The sequence below is a fragment of the Mustela nivalis genome (assembly GCF_964662115.1).
Source record: "Mustela nivalis genome assembly, chromosome: 6".
NCBI classification, from domain to species: domain Eukaryota; kingdom Metazoa; phylum Chordata; class Mammalia; order Carnivora; family Mustelidae; genus Mustela; species Mustela nivalis.
The window spans coordinates 124,342,574-124,359,240 of record NC_139025.1 but is presented as its reverse complement, the minus strand read 5'-3'; positions in this window follow the sequence as shown (position 1 = coordinate 124,359,240).

Here is a 16,667-nt window from a genome sequence, read left to right as displayed (position 1 = left end):
AACATAGGCAGTAATCTCTTCGATATCAGCCACAGCAACTTCTTTCAAGGTATGTCTCCAAAGGCAAAGGAAACAAAAGCGAAAGTAAACTTCTGGGACTTTATCAAAATCAAAAGCTTCTGCACAGCAAAGAAAACAGTCAAAATAAAAACCAAAGAGGCAACCCACAGATTAGGAGAAGATATTTGCAAATGACAGTACAGACAAAAGGTTGATATCCAGGATCCATAAAGAACTCCTCAAACTCAAAACACACAAAACAGACAATCAAATAAAAAAATGGGCAGAAGATATGAACAGAGACTTCTCCAATGAAGACATACAAATGGCTATCAGACACATGAAAAAATGTTCATCACTAGCCTTCAGGGAGATTCAAATTAAAACCACATTGAGATATCACCTTACACCAGTTAGAATAGCCAAAATTAACAAGACAGGAAGCAACGTGTGTTGGAGGGGATGTGGAGAAAGGGGAACCCTCTTCCACTCTTGGTGGGAATGCAAGTTGGTGCATCCTCTTTGGAGAACAATGTGGAGATTCCTCAAGAAATTAAAAATAGAACTTCCCTATGACCCTGCCATTGCACTCCTGGGTATTTACCCCAAGGATACAGATGTAGTGAAAAGAAGGGCCATCTGTACTCCAATGTTTATAGCAGCAATGGCCACAGCCGCTAAACTGTGGAAAGAACCAAGATGCCCTTCAACGGACAAATGGATAAGGAAGATGTGTTCCATATACACTATGGAGTATTATGCCTCCTTCAGAAAGGATGAATACCCAACTTTTTTAGTAGCATGGACGGGACTGGAAGAGATTATGCTGAGTGAAATAAGTCAAGCAGAGAGAGTCAATTATCATATGGTTTCACTTATTTGTGGAGCATAACAAATAGCATGGAGGATATTGGAAGTTAGAGAGTAGAAGGGAGTTGGGGGAAATTGAAAGGGGAGGTGAACCATGAGAGACTATGGACTCTAAAAAATAATCTGAGGTTTTTGGATTGGCAGGGGGATGGGAGGTTGGGGTACCAGGTGGTGGGTATTATAGAGGGCACGGATTGCATGGAGCACTAGGTGTGGTAAAAAAATAATGAATACTGTTATGCCGAAAAAAATGGCTAAAATTATCAAGACAGGAAACAACAATTGTTGTTGAGGATGTGAAGAACAGGGAACACTCTTACACTATTGGTGAGCATGCAAGCTGCTGCAGCCACTCTGAAAAACAGTATGGAAATTCCTCAATAGTTAAAAATAGGGATACCCTATGACCCAGCAATTGCACTACTGGGTATTTACCCCAATGATATAGACATAGTGAAAAGAAGGGGCACTTGCACCCCAATGTTCATAGCAGCAATGTCCATAATAACCAAAGTGTGAAAGGAGCTGGGGTGTCTTTCAACCATTGAATGAATAAAGAAAATGTGGTTTATATATGCAGAATATTACTCAACCATCAGAAAGGATGAATACCTACAGTTCACATTCACATGGATGGAACTGGAGGGTATTATGATAAATGAAATAAGTCAATCAGAGAAAGAAAATTATCATGTGGTTTCATTCATATGTAGAACATAAGGAATAGTTCAGAGTATCATAGGGAAATGGGGGCAAACTGAATGGGAAGAAATCAGAGATTGAGACAAACCATGAGAGACTCTTGGCTCTGGGAAACAAACTGAGGGTCTTGGTGGGGAGGTGAGTGGGGGGATGAGGTTATTGGGTGATGGGCATTAATGAGGGCACGTGACCTGACCATCACTGAGTATTATACACAACTGGTGACTCATTGAACACCACATATGAAACTAATGTTGTACTATATGTTGACTAATTGAATTTAAATTTTTAAAACTCAGATGAGAAAATATTGTGAAGGGGAAAAAAAAGGAAGGAACCAACATTTAAAGAACCACACTATTACTTTTAATGCTCAAAACAATATATTGATATTGTAATGTAATGTAATCTGATAATGTAAATATTCCCATGGTGCAATTGAGGAAGATAAAGCCCAAAGAAGTTAGATCAATTCCCAGTTACCTGAGTGGCTTAGATGGTTAAATGTCTGCCTTCAGCTCAGGTCATGATCTCGGGGTCATGGAAATGAGCCCTGCATCGGGCTCCCTACTCATCAGGGTGTCTACTTCTCCCTCTGCCCCATCCCTTGTTTGTGCTCTCTCTCTCTCTCTCTTTCAAATTAATAAATAAAATCTTTAAAAAAAAAAAAAGAAGTTAAATGACATCCCTAAAGTCATATAGCTAAGGTGTGATGAAGGTGAAGTTTGTATAATTCACAAGTATTTTTTTTTTTTGCCAATAGTATCACCCTGTGTGGACTTACCATGCAGAAATGATATTTAAAACTAGGGCCCCTAAGAAGATGTGGTATATATACACAATGGAATACTATGCAGCCATCAAAAGAAATGAAATCTTGCCATTTGCGACAACATGGATGGAACTAGAGCATATCATGCTTAGCGAAATAAGTCAAGCGGAGAAAGACAACTATCATATGATCTCCCTGATATGAGGAAGTGTGGGTAGAAGAAGAATCAATGAAACAAAATGGAATTGGGAGGGAGACAAACCATAAGAGACTCTTAATCTCACAAAACAAACTGAGGGTTGCTGGGGGGAGGGAGGTTGGGAGAAGGGGGTGGGATTATGGACATTGGGGAGGGTATGTGCTTTGGTGAGTGCTGTGAAGTGCGTAAACCTGGTGATTCACAGACCTGTACCCCTCGGGATAAAAATATATGTTTATAAAAAATTAAAAATTAAAAAAAAAAACAAAAACTAGGGCCCCTAAACCATATGAGATTCTCCTAATTCCCTCAGAATGGCCCTGCAATATAGGTAAACAATGACATCTATTCAAAAAGACTTAGAATTGGTCACTGCGCAAGAAAATTTCTCACATCTGTAAATGACTGCTTACTCATGAAAGAAATTTGATAGAGGGTTTCTTAAATGTAACAAGAACCTTAAACATTTGCATGAGATTACCAATAAGAAGATGAGATGTGGGAACTTTTCTAAACTGTCAATAATAAAACAAATTGATCCATTATGCTGAAGAAAAGACAGAAGAAGAAGAGGGATGAGGAAGAGGAGGAGGAAGGAGAAAGAAAGAAAGAAAATGAAAGAAAGAAAGACAAACAAACAAACAGTGGCTTTGAATGACACAGTAGAACAGATGAATTTAACAGATCTATCTAGAACATTCCACCCTAAAACAGTGGAATACACATCCTTTTCAAGTGCACATAGCATATTATGTAGTACAGATCACACAATAAGTCACAAAACAGGGCTCAATAAATAGAAAATATTTAAAGTCATACCATGCAACTTTTCTGACCACAATACTTTGAAACTAGAAGTTAACAACAACAACAAAAATCTGGAAAGACCATGAATACATGCAGATTAAACAACATGCTATTAAACAATGAATGGGTCAACCAGGAAATCAAAGAAGAAATTACAAAATTACATTGAGACAAATAAGAGTGAAAATACAACACTCCAAAACCTTTGGGATGCAGCAAAAGAAGTCTTAATATGGAAGTATATAGCAATAAAGGCTTAGCTTAAGAAGAAAGAAAAAGGGCGCCTGGGTGGCTCAGTGGGTTAAGCCTCTGCCTTCGGCTCAGGTCATGATCTCAGGGTCCTGGGATCGAGTCCCGTATCGGGCTCTCTGCTCGGCAGGAAGCCTGCTTCCCTCTCTCTCTCTCTCTCTCTGCTTGCCTGTCTACCTACTTGTGATTTCGCTCTGTCAAATAAATAAATAAAATTTTAAAAAAAAGAAGAAGAAAAAAAAATCTCATAATCCTAACCTTAGAATCAATGGAGCTAGAAAAAGAACAACCAAACAGCCTAAAACCAGCCAGAGAAAGGAAATTATAAAATTAGAGCAGAAATAAATTTATGGAAGAAATAAAATAGAATACATCAGTGAAACCAGGAGCTGATTCTTTGAAAAGAAAAACAAAATTCACAAACCTCTAGCCTCACTTGTCTCTCTTTCTCTCTCACTCTTTTCTCTCTCTCTCTCTCTCTCTCTCACACACACACAAACACACACACACACACACAGAGCAACTCAAATAAAATCAAAATGAGAGGAGAAATTACAACCAACACCACAGAAACCCAAACAATTATAAGAGAATATTATGAAGAACTATATGGAAACAAATTGGACAACCTGGAAGAAATGGACAAATTTTTAGAAATATAAACTCACAAAACTGAAACCAGAATAAATAGAAAATTTGAGTAGACCAATAACCAGAAAAGAGATAGAATCAATCAAAAAATTCCCAAAGAACAAAAGTCCAGTATTAAATGTCTTCACAGGTGAATTCCACCACACATTTAAAGAAGAGTTAATACCAATTTTCTCAAATTATTCCAAATGGTACAAAAGGATGAAAACTTTCAACTTCATTCTATGAGGTCAGCATTACCTGGATACCAAAGCCACATAAAGACACTACAAAGAGAGAAAGAGAGAGAAATGCGGGTCACCGTGGATGCAAAAATCAATAAAATACTAGGAAGGTGAATACAACAGTACATTAAGATAATCAGTCACTAGGCTCAAGTGGGGTTTATTTATGGTTTGAATAGGTGGTTCAACATTCACAAATCAATCAACGTGGTATATCACATCAATAAGAGAAATAATCAAAGCCCTATGATAATTTCAATATATGCAGAAAAGGCATTTGACAAAGTACAACATACATTCATGATCAAAACCTTCATCAAAGTGGGTTTAGGGGGAACACCCCTCAACATAATAATGGCCATCTATGAAAATCCAAATATAATATCCTCAATGGGGAAAAACAGAATTTTTCCTCTCAGGAATGCTGAGAGGGAAGTTGTCCCTCCCATACAGGGATGTCCACTCTCACCAGAGTACTGGAAATCCTAAAAAAACAATAACAAAACAAAAAGAAATAAAAACTATCCAAGTCAACAGACAGGAAGCAAAAGTCACTCTTTCCAGAGGACATGATAATCCCTGTAGAAAACCCAAAAGACTCCACCAAAGCACTGCTAGAACTGATAAACAAATTGAGCAAAGTCATAGGATAAAAATTCAACATACATAAATCTGTTGAAATCCTTTTTTAAAATATTTATTTATTTATTTAATTGAGAGAGAGAGAGAGAGAGTGTGTGTGTGTAGGGAGCAGCAGAGGGATAAAATATCAAGCAGACTCCCTGATGGGTAGATCCCAGTGTGGGGCTCGAAACTGGGACCTTGAAATCATGACCTGAGCTGAAATCAAAAGTCAGAAATTCACCTAACTGAGCCACCCTGGAATCCCCAAATCTATTTCATGTCTATAGATCAATAATGAAACAGCAGAAAGAGAAATCAAGGAGTCAATCCCATTTACTTGATCAAAAACAATAAGGTATCTAAGAATAAACCTAACCAAAGTGTTAAAAGATCTATGCTCTGAAAATTATGAAACATTGGTGAAAGAATTGAAGATGACACAAAGAAATGGAAAGACATTGCATGCTCATGGATTGGAAGAACAAACATTATTTAAATATCTACACTACCCAGGTGATTTACACATTTAATGCAATCCTATCAAAATACCAACAGAATTTTTCATAGAGTTAAAACAAACAATCCTAAATTTGTATGATGAATAGCCAAAATAATCTAGCAAAAGCAAAGAAAATCTGGAGACATCATAATTCCTCACCTCAAGTTATTTTACAAACCTGTGGTAATTAAAAGAGTATGGTACTGGAACAAAAATAGATGCATAAATAATTAGAACAGAATAGAAAAACCAGAAATTAGGCCACAAGTATATGATCAACTTATCTTTAATAAAGCAAGAAACAAATAGCATGGAGGACATGGGGAGTTAGAGGAGAAGGGAGTTGGGGGAGATTGGAAGGGGAGGTGAATCATGAGAGACTATGGACTCTGAAAGACAATCTGAGGGGTTTGAAGTGGCAGGGGGGTGGGAGGTTGGGGTACCAGGTGGTGGGTATTATAGAGGGCACGGATTGCATGGAGCACTGGGTGTGGTGAAAAAATAATGAATACTGTTATGCTGAAAATAAATAAATTTAATTTTTAAAAAAATCAAAAAATTAAAAATAAAAAAAAAAGCAAGAAAAAATATCCAGTGGGAAAAAGACAATCTCGTCAACAAATGGTGTTGGGAAAAATTGGACAGCCACATGCAAAAGAGAGGAATTGAATCACTTTCCTATACCTTATGCAAAAATAAATTCAAAATGGATTAAACAGCTAAATATGTGAACCAAAGCCATAAAAATACTAAAACAGAACAAGACAGTAACTCTTTGACATCAACCATAGCAACTTCTTTCTTTATTTTTCAAAATTTTATTTACTTATTTATTTGAGAGAGAAGAGGGGGAGGACCAGAGGTAGATGGACAAGGAGACTCCATGCTGAGCACAGAGCACAGGGCCTGACCCCACAACCCTGAGATGTGAGATTTTTATCTAAGCCAAAATCAAGATTCAGACATATCACTGACTGAGTGACCCTGGCACATCAATGACAAATTCTCTTTAGCTATTTCAAGGAATAGCTAGGAAACAAAAGAAGTGAAACAAAAGCAAAAATAAGCGACCAGGGAGGAGGGGTAAGATGGCAGAGGAGTAGGAGACCCTATTTCAGCTGGTCCCCTAAATTGAGCTAGATATCTACCAGAGCACTCTGAACACTCATGAAGTCAGCCTGAGATTCAACATTATACACTTCTGGATCCCTATGGGGGCAAAGGATCATCAGTGGAGAGGTGCAGATGATTTGGGAATCAATGGACAGATATCAGAGGATAAACACAAGTCGGGACAAAGCCACCAGAAGATTGGAAAATAATACCCCAATGCAAAAGTGCCCTGCATTTGGAGACTGGCTGCTGTGAGTCAGAAAAGATTGATAGCAGCACTCAAACAGAACAAATGGACTTAAGGAACAATTGCTGGGACCAGGTGGCCACAGGATCGGACCTAAGTCCATGGTCCCAGGACGACCACAGCCAGTGCCTGCCTGTGCCACAGAGAGCTTGGCACAGGCTTGAGGTGGAGGTCCCTGGTACCGGTGGCTGTCAGTCAGCCAACCCCACCAGGTCTGAGTGCATGCTGTGTGGGCTTTAGTCAGAAGTTCCAGGAATGGCAGCCACCAGGGCCAGGCTCACCTTGACAGTATTGCTTGTGGTTTTGGTGGCATGGGGGTACAGAGATGAGCAGGGGCCTCAGGTGACCACTGAGATGGTGGCTGGTGGTGCGCACCACCTGTGGGAGGCTGCAGTTTTATCAGAGTTTGCAGATGGGGAGTCTGCATGTTCTGGACCATTCAGAGAGGAGCAGACTGTGGCTCCTCTCTGAGGCAGAAGTCTAGGTACAGTTTACTTTGCTCTGTCCCTCTGAAAGGCTCAAAACAGAGAACAAAAACCTCCAGAGAACAAAAGCCTGAAAAATTGGTTTCCACAGAGCCCAGCCTCTCGATAGGGGCGGGGCAACTCCACCCAAGCAAGATTGACTGAAAAACAATGTGACAGCCCCCCCCCCACCAGAAGACAGGCTGAAAGAACAAGAGGACAACAATGACAAGGTCCCCATAAAACTGTAAAACCCCAACAATATATTAAGGACCTGGTGTTGCCTCACAGCCTGTATATTTTTAGATACAACTTTTCTTTTTTTTAATATATTTTTTATTTTAAAATTCATACTCATAATCCTCGTTTTTTTTTAACCTACTTGCCATTGCAACTAAGTGTTTAATACAACATACTTCAAAGTAACTTTTTAACTTAAACTATTGTCATACATATGCTTTTTTTCTTTTTCCTTTTTTCTTTTATATAGATAGATGATAGATAGATAGATAGATAGATAGATATAAGCTTCAAGGTCGTCCCTTTTCCCTATTCAATTGCCAGCTTTAATTTACCCATAGGAAACCAGGAAGAACCGAAATACCTTCTTCACACACATGAGGGATTAAAACCACCTTCTCGTCACCCCCTCCTCCTTTTTATTTTGTGTGTTTGTTTTGTTTTGTTTTGTTTTTCTTTTTATTTAGTCAGTCTTTCTGTGTGTTTGTTTTTGGTTTTTTACTTTATGAATCTTTTTCTTGGGGTTCAATTTGGCTGGGTTTTTCTTTATTTTTTTTCTTTTTCTTTTGTTGGTGATTCTGTTTGTTTGTTTTGTTTTTGTGCTTTATAAATATTATTCTTGGGGCTCATTTTGGCTTTTTTTTTCCTTTTTTCTTTCTTTTTGGTGGTGACATCTGATTGCTCTGAAACTTTCCAAGGTGCACGTTGCATGGATCATGGTTGATATTTCCAGTTATAAATACCCTCAACTACCTCTTACCAAAATGACTGGGAGGGGGAACCCCCAATGGTGAGGAAATTCAGAAACTATGACCTCTGCCACAGAACTATTGGATATGGACACAAACAAGATGTCGGAAATAGTATTCAGGGTAACAGTTATCCAGACAATGGCTCAGTTAGAGAACATCTTAGTGGCAACATAGAATCTCTAAGGGCAAAAGTGAGAAGTGATGTGGAAGAAATTAAAAATGCTAACAGTAAGATCCAATCTAATCTAAATACCCTAACAGTTAGGGTAAATGAGGCAGAAGATCAAATTAGGAATCTAGAAGACAAATTGATAGAAAGAAGAATCAGGAGGAGGCCTGGGACAAAGAGCTTAAAAGTCATGAAAACAGAATTAGGGAAATAAATAATGCCATGAAATGTCCCAATATCAGAATTAGTGGGATCCCTGAGGGGGTTGAGAGAGAAAGAGGACTAGAAGATATAGTTGAGCAAATTCTAGCTGAGGATTTCCCTAATTTGGGGGATGGAATAAGTGTTCATGTCCTAGAGGCAAGAGAGGACACCCCCCAAGATCAACAAATGTAGAAATACCTCCAGACATGTTATTGTGAAATTCACAAGTCATAAATTCAGAGAAAATGTCTTAAGGGCAGCTAAGGGGAAAAGATTTCTTATGTACAGAGGGAAGAACATGAGAATAATGTCAGACCTGTCCACAGAAACCTGGCAAGCCATAAAGGACTGACAAGACATATTCAGGGCACTAAAGGAGAAGAGCATGCAGCCAAGAATACTTAATCTGGCAAGGCTGACATTCAGAATGGAGGGAGAGATAAAGAGCTTCCAAGACCAGCAAAGACTAAAAGATTATGTAACCACAAAGCTTCCACTATGAGAATTATTAAGGGGGGTTCTATAAAAGAAGAAAGACCCCAAGAGTGATATAGAACAGAAATTTACAGAGATAATCTATAGAAACTTGGACTTCACAGGCAACATGATGACAATAAAAACTTATCTTTCACCCAGCAACAGTTTTTCCCCCTCTGCAAATTCAGTAGAGGCCTCCATAACCTTCATAACTGGTCACCCTTTCCACTGATGTCAAAGACACCTAATGAGGCATGTTTCTTGGTTCTTCTTTCTTCATTGGAAAGCCAAGGAGACTCAGGATCTGTAAGATTCAGAGGAAAAGAACATATAACCCTGAAGGATCTTTTTTTAAAAAAACATATTTTACTTATTAATTTGAGAGAGACAGAGAAAGCCCAAGTAGGGGGACAGGCAGAGGGAGAATGAGAAGCAGACTCCCTGCTGAGCTGGGAGCCTGACATGGGGATTTACCCCAAGACCTGGAGGTCATGACCCGAGCTAAAGGCAGAGGCTTAATTTACAGTGCTACGGCTCAGAAGGATCTTTGAGAAAGTTATGGATTTTAGGGTTTTTAGATATTCTGACCAATTTACACAGGTAAGGAGCCATAAATTACGATTCAGATATCATTTCAAAAACCTGCAGTAAAGAGTTGGCTCCCTTCACTATTCATTGCTGCACAAAATCTTTAAGGAAGTTTGATATTTCATGATTTAGTTTCTGATCTCAGTTTCTTCCTGACTTTCTCCTTACATGTTAACCACTATGCATGTTGTTGTTAGAAAGAGTTTGTAGGTGTTGTCTCTGTAAGCCCTGTCATAGGTGATCACCCCCCTTTGCAGGATATACCAATCCACCTTTCTGGGAAAAACCTCTAAGCCTGCGGTGCCTAATATCAGAGCCTTTGCACATTAATATGCCACAGCATTAAACAATGCCCAGGATACTTCCATAGGGTTCTGCATTTGTCAAAAAGCTATATATCTTCAGGGTTCTTAGAAGGTGCTCACACAAGATGTTCAGGACATTTACATTTTTTTTCCTTTAGGAACAAAACACAAGGTATTGGGCCTGGCATCCCATCGGGTCTGAGGTTTAAGTGCAACAGCATTGAGTGAAGTAGTGATGCAGGCCTCTGCCACATTTCTCCTTTTACAGGACCATTAATTCCATTCTATAAGACTACTTCATTCACCCACGTTAAGGTGCATAATCCCACCAACTCACTGATTTAATAGTCACAAGAGGAGGTCTCCTTTCTTATCTATAAGATAAGGTAAGATATCTTGTGCCTATAGGAACATGTCCAGGGCGGATGCTCCAGGGGCCCGGAGATTCATCAACCGCAGAGCTTTGCAAAATGGCGCCTGACGATTTGCCAGAAGCTGTGTCTAGAGTGACTGATCGTAAACAGGAAGTACTACCTATTGGCTGTTGAACTATTGCTATGCTGTGGGTACTTGGTAACAAGCTTAAGATTGGTGGATGCATATCGCTGTCTATGCTGATTGGCTTAGCTCCCCTATATAAGCAATGGCCATATGAAATAAAGCCTCCCTTTTTTGAAACCCAACCGGATGGAGGGTCATTATTATCGCTGGTGGATAGCGATAGGAACATATTTCCTGGTGCCTAGGATGGAGAGACCCCAAGTCTCTCTTTAGGTGGCAACAAAAGCTTTGCAATCCTATCCAGGCTTGCTAGCTCTACATAGCCCCAGGAATAAATGTCCTTTGTGTACATTCATGATTAATTAAGACCTTTATAATTACTGGCCTAATTATCCCATTCGACCGTATGGTCTTGATCACAATGGTCTGAGGAGACTGTTGAATTATTATGGCAGCAGTGACATTTTAGGATGGACAACACATGCAATATGTGAAAGAGGAAATATGCAAAAGCATATTTGAGGTGAGATGGACCTCCTGCAAGTACTGCCTTCCCAGATGGTGTTAGGCTTTGGGTAAGCCAGTCAAAGCTAAAAGGCATTCCCCTTATTTATTTGCAAGTGCAATCACCTCATATTATTGACTATGTCAATTTTTTATATTGTTCTTAGTCTATATATAGTAATGTTATTGGCTAGAAACGCCTTGGGCACTCACCCAAGATTGTACTACCTGGAGAGGCCTACAAACGGTTCCCCCACCCGTAGCCAATGCTGTGACTGGGTCAGCCCATATATTATTATTATGACTGATAGATACACTTTGGCAACAACTATCAAGGAATTTTGATATAACAAGTTTTATTACTTATAAGTCCTGTAGGGTACACAGCACACCCAGAACCATGTAGGGTCTGATCAGTTGGGAACCACCCAATGTGGGGCAACCTCATTGGGTGGAGCCTGGCAGTGCAGGTGGTGAAAGAATTCACTCAAGGACAAAGGAGATAGAAATGTAGTGACTACCCTGCAAGGAAACAGTTGGCAGGACAGCAAAGCACAGACTGCCACAAGGCAATGATGGGAGGTGAGGAGGTATGGGAATGTATGGAATTTTCCTTTTTTAGTACCTGTGTCCAATACCTAATGACCCATTGGTCAGCTAGGCTTTATGGATATTTTGAGGTGAGTAACCTAATGGGCCTCTTTATGGCTGGCCAGGGAGTTGGAGGTCACTGTGGTCCCTTACACCTTACTTACATTTGCATTGTTCAAGTTGCATTGTCTAAAAGTGGTCTCTACACTACCTGCTAACTGATTGACAATGACAAATCTTTGGCATTTTGGTGGAGGTCTCATAGATGTGTGTGTGTGTGTGTGTGTGTATGTGTGTGTGTGTGTGTGTGTTTATTGTGTCATGTTAGTCATCATACAGTACATCACTAGTTTTTGATATTGTGTTCCATAATTGATTGTTTGCATATAACACCCAATGTTCCATGCAATCTGTGCCCTCAATGCCCATCACCAGGCTCACCCATCACCCTACTCCCTCCCTTCTAAACCTCTTCTTTTGTCTCTTGGAGTCCATAGTCTCTCATGGTTTGTATCCTAGTTTGATTTCCCACCTTCACTTTCCCCTTCCTTCTCCTAATATCCTCCATGCTCTTCCTTATGTTCACAAATAAGTGAAACCATATGGTAATTGACTTTCTCTATTTGATACATTTCACTCAGCATAACCTCCTCTAGTCCCATCCATGTTGATGCAAAAGTTGGGTATTCATCCTATCTGATTGCTGAGTAATATTCCATTGTGTATATGAATCGCATCTTCCTTATCCATTTGTCTGTTGAAGGGTATCTTGGCTCTTTTCACGTTTTGGCTATTGCGGACATTGCTGCTATTTTCTCACTTTTAGTAGCTTCTTCATGATGAATGAGGGACATAGAGATGAACTTAACTAAATTTTTTGGTTCATTAGAGGTTCTGGTAGTTACAGACCAGAGTATGGTATTATATTAACATGCTGACAGATGACTTCAGTGAAATTCTTTGGTGGCCAGTTCCTTGGGACTTAGGGGAAGGGGACCCTTTGGCAGTATGGCCTGGAATCTCTGTTGAACCCATCATTTATATATGGAATTCCTGGATTCTAGATGAGACAAATTTAACAAAGAGATTAATAAGAATAGGACTAATAATTAGGAGTGAGAGTATTAAATCCAGGGATCCTAGGAAAGGAAGGAGTGAGGATAACCATAAACACTTTCTTTTCAGGAAAACTATCCTTGTATTCATGGTCCTGGAGGGAGGAAGCCAAAAGAAAATTATGATGAGAAAGACAAAAATAGCCCAAACAGGGGTGATTATTGTATTGTGAAAGCAGAACATCAAGGGTGGGGGACAGCTCCAGGTAACTTAGAATTTCTGACCATGTAAATTTGGAGAGGTCACCCTGAAGGAAAAGATCAAGAATGAAGTATTGGAATAGGAAAGATAAATCATGAGAGTTTTGCGAGGAAATTATTTAGGGAGTTTTTCTAAGATAATGCTGTAGAAAGATTGAATGGGGGAAAGTGGGAACTGGCAATGGGCTACATTCAAGGACCTCTATGCCTGGGTGTATATCGCCTCACTCTCATTTAAATAACAGCTAGAGATCTCCAACCCACTCACAGCTGTACTTGGTGGAGGGATCCTGATGTGGAGAGGGAGTGATTTCAATTCTGGAAAGATGGATCCATGGGGAGAAGCCACGAAGTTTTACCACTGTTGAAGTGGTCAGGAGAACTTGATAGAGCCTGATCCGGACAGGTTAGAATGGCTTTTTGTCCTGCAAGAGTCTTAACATATACCAAATCCCCAGCTGTAAGTTTTGGATATATGTTACCCGAGAAAGAGGGGTCAGGTTTTGTACTGTACTGGTTTTGGTGGTCATTAATGGAATAGACAGTCTGCCCAAAGGATAAAACATACGGCGTGAGATAATGGCTCTTGGGGTAAAGATTGTCTGGAGGAAAGGTCTTCCATAAATAATCTCAAACGGACAAGATGGTTTGTAACATTTGGAGTGATATGTGACCTTATTGCAAGGGGAAGGAGGGTTGACGAACACTGAGTTTCATGCACAGGTTTTTGTAGAAGCCTTTTTATGGTTTGGTTGGCCCCATACTTTCCCTGAGGACTGTGGATGTCATGCTGCATGCAAATGATATTCTACATGGAGGATTTTGCTAACTCTGTGTGTCATTTGAGAGACAAAAGCAGAGCCATTGCCTGACTCTAAGGTGTGGAGAAACCCAAACTGGGAAGGTTGTGATGGAGAAGAGCAGTGATGACCTCTGAAGCCTTCTTTGTTTTAGTGGGAAAGTCTTCAGTCCATCTTGTAAAGGTGTCTACAAAGACCTAAATAGATACCTGAGTCCCTTTCAGGGAGAGAAGTATATAAAATCTCTCTCTCAATCCTTTCCTCGTAGAGTCCCTTGTCTTTGGATAAGCTGAAGAAGTGGGGGAGGTTTATGGGTCCCCTCCATATTGATGTGACAACACGTAGAACACATCTGAATGATAGCCCACAGATCTGGGGAAATGTCCTCGCCAATGAAAAGACCCCCCCACTAGGTCTTGTAGGGCCTTGGCCCCAAGATGGTTTGCAGATGTAATTTATTAAGAAATTTCCATTATAACATTCCTGGAAGTGACAGTTTATTATTTGGTCCTTTCAGCCAACCCTCTGGAGTATGGACAAAGCCCTTTTTGAATGCCCTTTGGGTTTCTTCCTGAGTATATTGTAGAGAAAAGGGGATTTAGATGGGAAAACAGAATGGCTTGAAGCTTTTGCTTACCTGTCATCTCTGTTGTTTCCAACAGAGACCAAGTCAATATCCTTTTGATGGACTTTGAAATGAGTAATAGCTATTTGGGCAGGGAGCATGACTGACTCCAGCAAGACCAAAGTCTCAGAGGCATGTTTAACTGGCAGATTTTGGCTGTGAGGAGGCCCCTTTCTCTCCAAATAGCAGCATGGGTATGGACAAGGTGAAAGGCATAAGCTAAATAGGTATATATATTTAGTTTCATTTTTGTGCCCAGTTGGAAGGCCTGGGTAACAGCAATTAATTCTGCCTTTTGTGCTGAGGCAGTGGCACCTCTCAGAGTCCAGACCTCTTTGGTTATGTTAATAGCATACCTGGAGATGTGCACTCCTACTGTGAAGCTGCTGCTGTGAATTATATAGCTTCTTGGTTATCTAGTGGTATATCCTGGAGATCTGGCCTGGCACTACAACTCAAATATATGGTTTCTAGGCAAGAATGTTCCAATGGGGCATTTGTTGTGAGATCTTGCAGAAGGTGGCAGGATTTGGAGTCTGACATGGCTGAATATTTAGTTCAGGTGCTTCTAATAAAAGGGTTTGCTATTTTATAATTCTACTATTGGAAATCCAATGAAATGCCCTAGAATTTAGCGTGTCCAATACTTGTTGGTGTATATAAACAGTTACGTCCCAAGGTTAATTTAGAGGCCTCTTCTATCAGAAGGGCCATGTGCACCAGTGCTTAGAGTCAAGGAGACCATCCCTATATCACAAGATTTAGAATCTTAGATAGGTATGTGACCAGATGTTGGGACGGTCCCAACATTTGGATCAAGAAGCAAAGGGGCACTTCCCTCCTTTTATGCACATGTAAGAAGGACTTCTGGAGGTCTGGCAGGGCTAAAATTGGGGCCATTGTAAATGACTGTTTGTGGACCCCAAAAGATTTTATCATTTCAGGGTCCCACTCCAAGGCTCCTCCTTGGGTCCCCTAGGAGCCTCATAAAGAGGCTTTGTTATTAATCCAAATTGGAGTATCCATATTTTACAAAACCCAGCCATATAAAAAAAATGTAGCTGCTGTTTGTAGAGGGAGTTCTCATATTTCAAATGAAACCCTTATGGTGGTCAGAGAGGCTCTTAGTCCCAGGGATAAATATTAGTCCCAGGAATTAATATATAATTAATATATTAATATATTAGTCCCAGGGACTTAGGAATATACTTAGGAATTGAACTTTCTGAGAGGAAATTTGGGTTTTGAGGGGGAGAGCTTATAGTCCCAAGAAGTCACGCTCCAAAGCACTGGATTGTATTTGTGTAGGATGTATTCTCAATGGGGCTCCAGATAAGTAAATCATCAACATATTGAAGTAAGGCACTGACTCTGGGGAGCTTAAGGGTGAACAAAGCCTTAGCTAGGGCCTGTCCAAATAAATGTGGACTAGGAATCTGGGTGCATTGGGATGCAGAAGAAAGCATCTTTTAGATCAAGCTCAGTGTACCAGAGAGTCTGAGGGGATCTTTCCTAAGAGGGTATAAAGGTTAGAAACAATTGAGTATATAGAAATAATAGCCTCATTGATAGCTTGTACATCCTGTACCATTCCGTATGAGCCATCAGATTTTTTTTTTTGCCAAGATTGGGGTATTACAAGGTAAATTGCAGAGGTGCAAACGTCCTGCTGCTAAGAATTTTTGTATGACTTGCTATAGTCCCTGCCTGCCCTCTGGTTGTAAGAGTTACTGGGACTTTCTGGAGAAGAAATGAGAATCATTCAATTTATCATTATGGATGTGCTGATAGCAACCCAGAACCGAGGTGTCCCATATCTTGAGGGGGCACCTGTTGAAAAATGGAGACCTTGATGTTTGAAGGGGCTGAGGGCTTAGAGGACAAAAATGCCAGCAGGTTGTGGTCAATCTCGGAAAACCAAGGATTAGTTTGTACCTTTGTTATTATGTCCCTTTTAAGTAAAGGAGTGGAGCAATTGGGTAAAACAAGAAAGGAGTGGGTAAGGTATTGTCACCCAAAGAGCAAATTAAAGGGTAAGTGAAATGTCCCTTATTTGGATGCCTATCTATACCAGTCATGAGAGTTGAGGACTGACAGATGACACCTGAGTATTTTACAAGGGTGGAATGAGTAGCTCCTATATCTATTAGTGCTACAGGATTTCTTCTCCTTTG